The sequence below is a fragment of the Microtus pennsylvanicus genome, chromosome Y (assembly GCF_037038515.1).
Source record: "Microtus pennsylvanicus isolate mMicPen1 chromosome Y, mMicPen1.hap1, whole genome shotgun sequence".
NCBI lineage: Eukaryota > Metazoa > Chordata > Mammalia > Rodentia > Cricetidae > Microtus > Microtus pennsylvanicus.
In genome coordinates, this window is record NC_134602.1 from 8,493,539 (window position 1) to 8,497,765 (window position 4,227).

Sequence of the window (4,227 nt, forward strand, 5' to 3'; positions counted from 1 at the left end):
CTATACCTAAAGTGAGAAAGAAATATCTGAACAGATGGCAAAGAATTCAAAGAACAGCCACTCCTCTCCTTACCACTCAAGCTACTGGTTAGTTGGCTGATCTATAACCACCTGCCCAAGGTCATGGCACTCCAGTCCACTGGCTCTCTCTATTGTGTCTCCTGATCCAGATGCAGGTTGATTACATAAAGATATTCTGTATCTTCATTAGAGAAGTGAGTACTGTGAGTCAAACTGCCAAAAGAAAGAAACCTTAATCTGTGCAACAGCACCTATTAGAAATAATTATCTTTTAAAACACATATGGACAAAGAGGATCTTTGCCATTTAAGTGGACTGAGGAATTGGACATTTTTAGCAAAGATAGAGTGGGGAGAATACCCGACATTAATCGTCCCCCAGCTATCAAATATAGGAGCTCTTAACGACATAAATTTTGGACCCAGAGCAGATTTGAAAGAAACCTTTCTTTCACTACAGTGGTCCTAGTTGCTTCCTAAACATATTTACCAAAAGAAAATATCTTGGCTCTCTAGATTCCAACTTCTGGAAATTCGGTTGAACAGTTGTGGAGCCCAAGAGCTGAACTGACCTCCTCAGCCACCATGAAGATAGTAAGCCCACCTTCACAGAAGACTAGTGCTTCATGTGGAACAGAGTTGCCACCCCCAACCAAATCTTTGTGACATCATCAAGGCTCTACTTATGTCATAAAACTCCTCCTAGCCAGGTTTCTTCCCTACTAACCCCCAGAAATATCCAGCATACAGGTCCTCAAATGCTGCTCATAGAGCCCCATGAAGACCCAAAATAAAAACCCCAATCTTCTTCCCAATTACTTGAGTCATATTTTCCAAGTAACTCAACGCCTTTATGTGTTTTTTTTTCTGTAAAATAATTTTTGGTTTGAGTCAACAACTCACATGAATGTTTTTTTTTTCCTAGCTCCAATGTCCTCATTGGTTATTTTCTATTGATTTTTCCATTACTTCATAATAATAATTATCAAAATTTCCACTTCTCTTCCTCCTCCCACATTCTTCTAGCTCTGCAAATAAACCTCTCCACTCAAACACCAGTCCAAATAGAGAGCAGGGTACTTTGATCTGTGGGAAGTCCAAGCCTCCCTTTATCCATCTATATTTAGCAAGGTATGCATCCACAAATAATATGATCACAAAAAGCCAGTGTATGATATGCAGACAATTGCAAGTGCCATTATCTTTGGCTTCTCCGTCTGCCCCAATTGTCAGCCACATTCAGAGCTTACAGTTTGATCCCATGTTCTTTCATTCCCAGGTCACTGGATTAGTTGAAATCCCCTTAGTTCAGGCACAGTGTCTCATAGTGTGGACCAAGCCCTTATATTCCTGACATCCTTGCTCTTTTTCTCCATCCATCTGCTCTTCCACTGGAGCTTGGAAGCTCCATCTAGTTTTCTGATTTTGACCCTGACTTGATCTCCATCATTTGCCAAACAAAAGTTCCATGGTGGTTTTCAAGATAGTCAGTCATCAGTCTGACTATGGGACAAGGCACACATAGTTCCTAGGGACATGTCACAGAGCGGTCAACTTCTCCTCCCTGCTTAAGTACCTAGAGAGGGTCACGCTATGGCCTTCTGAGAACCACTCGAGAGATATCGATCTTGACATCCCCAGAATGGCCCCATTAATTGAGATAACATTAGTGTATTGCATTAACTTGTGTGTGTTTGTGTGTGTGTATTTAAATCACAATAACAAATGGATTGTAACATTGAAATTTCTTCTCATCTTGAGAAGAATATTTGCTACAGAAACACTCTCACAGTAATAGTGAGAGTGTAAACTATCTAAGAAAGAGAAATAACTGGAGGAATCCCCCAGGAGTTAGGCTCAGTGTCCCAGGAATTACGCCCAAGGAAAGTCAATGAACTCAGTGATGGAAGATAAAACCCAGCCTAAATAAAACCCTAAATCATTTAGGTGGAACATGAGATCCTCTTACAACAGTTACAAGAGGTCTAAAATGCCTGGACTGGAACATAAGGGGAACACAATGACGTGGAGCTGAGAGTGCATGGCAAAACTGATTGGATCTGGCAAAAATTATGTAAGCATACCAAGGAAACCACCAGTGGGACAAAACCCTAAGAAATCTGTATGACAACATATCATGTTGAACATAATGAGATTTATAGACAAAGGAAAGATCTTAATTATGTCACTGTCACACAGGTGATGATGAACCAGTTCCATCGTAGAGTGACTCCCTGCTGTGTTTAAGATAACCTGTCAATTCTGTCTAGTCAGTTACAAGGAAATTTGCATTAATTGCACAGATTAACTATCAGCATCATTTACTGCACAATCAAAAGCAAAGCAAAGAAATCATAGACATGTTGTTGAATGCTGATGATGTTATTGGGAGTTTTGATGGGTTTTTTTCTTAAAGGGTGACTCTCATCGGTGACTCTCATGCATGAAGCAGATCCTTTCTCTGTGATGTTTCCTGAATAGCCACTGAGATACCAGCCCATTGAGTTGTGGTCTCTCTCTCTTTTAAAAAGCAACTTCTACCTTCAGCTTGATCTCTTGCTTGAGCTTCCCTTCCTGCTACTAGGCTCCTTTTCTGATCCTGCAGAGGGCTTATGTAAGGTGATGTGGGAGTGTCATATATCAATCTGTTGATTTCATTGGCTAAGTAATAACGGAACTGCCTCGGCCCATTTCATTGGTTAGAAGATAGGTGGGAGGAGTAGACAGAACAGAATACCAGGAGGAAGAGGAAGTGAGGTCAGACTCCGCAGCTCTGCTCTCCGGAGCAGACGCAGGAGAGACGCCATGCTACCTGCTCCAGGGAAGACGCACGCTATGAAGCTCCAACCCAGGATGGACTTAGGCTAGAATCTTCCCGGTATGCGCACCTAGGGGCGCTACACAGATGATTAGAAATGGGCCAGAGCAGTGTTTAAAAGAATACCGTGTCCGTGTAATTATTTGGGGCATAAGCTAGCCGAGCCAGGCGGCTGGGGATTTGGGGACGCAACCCTGCCGCCGTCCATATTACTACAAATGGCGCCCAACGTGGGGCTCGAACCCACGACCCTGGGATTAAGAGTCCCATGCTCTACCGACTGAGCTAGCCGGGCCAGGCGGCTGGGGATTTGGGGACGCAACCCTGCCGCCGTCCATATTACTACAAATGACGCCCAGACGTGTGGCTAACTGAGTCCACAGAAAGCCTGAGAAAGCTTAGAAAAGAATAGAGTAAAGCATGTTTCTTACGGCAATTTCTTGGGTCTGCTCTACTTGCTAGAGGCAAGCAAGCGCCTCATCTAAGAGAGGCTTCCTGACTCAGCTTCAGCTGCAAAGCCTGCAGCTCATTAAGAGGTCCTGCCACGAAACACTTAAACAGTGTTGACGAAAAGCTGAACGCATGTTTTTTGGTTTTCAGCCGTAGCAGGAAAAAAGCTGCGCTGTTTAAAAATGCCGGCTTTCTGGGCCATCCTGCCAGGGCAAACTCTGACTGTTTGAGGCAGGAGGGCCAGCTACCGAGAGAGGATTTGAGTGTTGTCTGTTGTAGCTTGCTGGCTGGCAGGGACCTTGAACCGCCATATAGGTGTGGCTATAAACATGGCTGCAGCCTGTATATCTGCCATGAGGCTGGAAAGCTAAGGAATGGACTGGATCTAGCTGGCAAAGCCATGCCTTTAGTCCTACTGAGATTGCTTGGCAAATTAAAGACTCACGTGGTCAGAAAAAAAGAGATATACAGTTAAAGAGAGATTCAAAGACAGAGAAAATTTCTGAGTGGTTTAAAGTGTGTTAAAATATATGCAAGCTGAAAGTTGAAGTTCTTAAAGCAAAAAACAAAAAAAAAGGAAGAGAGTTGTTGTGTGTACACACCTTTAATCCCAACACTTGGGAGGCAGAGGGAGATAGACCTCTGTGACTTCAAGGTGTGGTAGCACACGCCTTTAATCCCAGTGCCTAGAAGGCAGAGACAAACAGATCTCTGTGAGTTCAAGGTGTAGTAGCAAACACCTTTAATCCCAATGCCTGGGAGGCAGAGACAGGCGGATCTCTGAGAGTTCAAAGACAGCCTGGTCTACAGATGTGCGCTCAAAAAGCAAAAAGTTAACGTAGGAATGTCACAGCTTAGATTCTTAAGCGCCTAGTGATTTAAAGGCGCAAATCAAAAGTGCTCCTGGATAGTAAAAAATTGCAGATTCACAATAGGACA

At 43.5% G+C, this 4,227-nt stretch overlaps 1 non-coding gene across 1 annotated transcript; it reads right to left on the reverse strand.

The window, feature by feature from the left end:
* Positions 1-3,060: 3,060 nt before the first annotated feature.
* Positions 3,061-3,133, reverse strand: Trnak-cuu (transfer RNA lysine (anticodon CUU)). Its single transcript has one exon. It is a non-coding gene; the product is annotated as a tRNA-Lys (tRNA).
* Between the last annotated feature and the right edge of the window lie 1,094 nt (positions 3,134-4,227).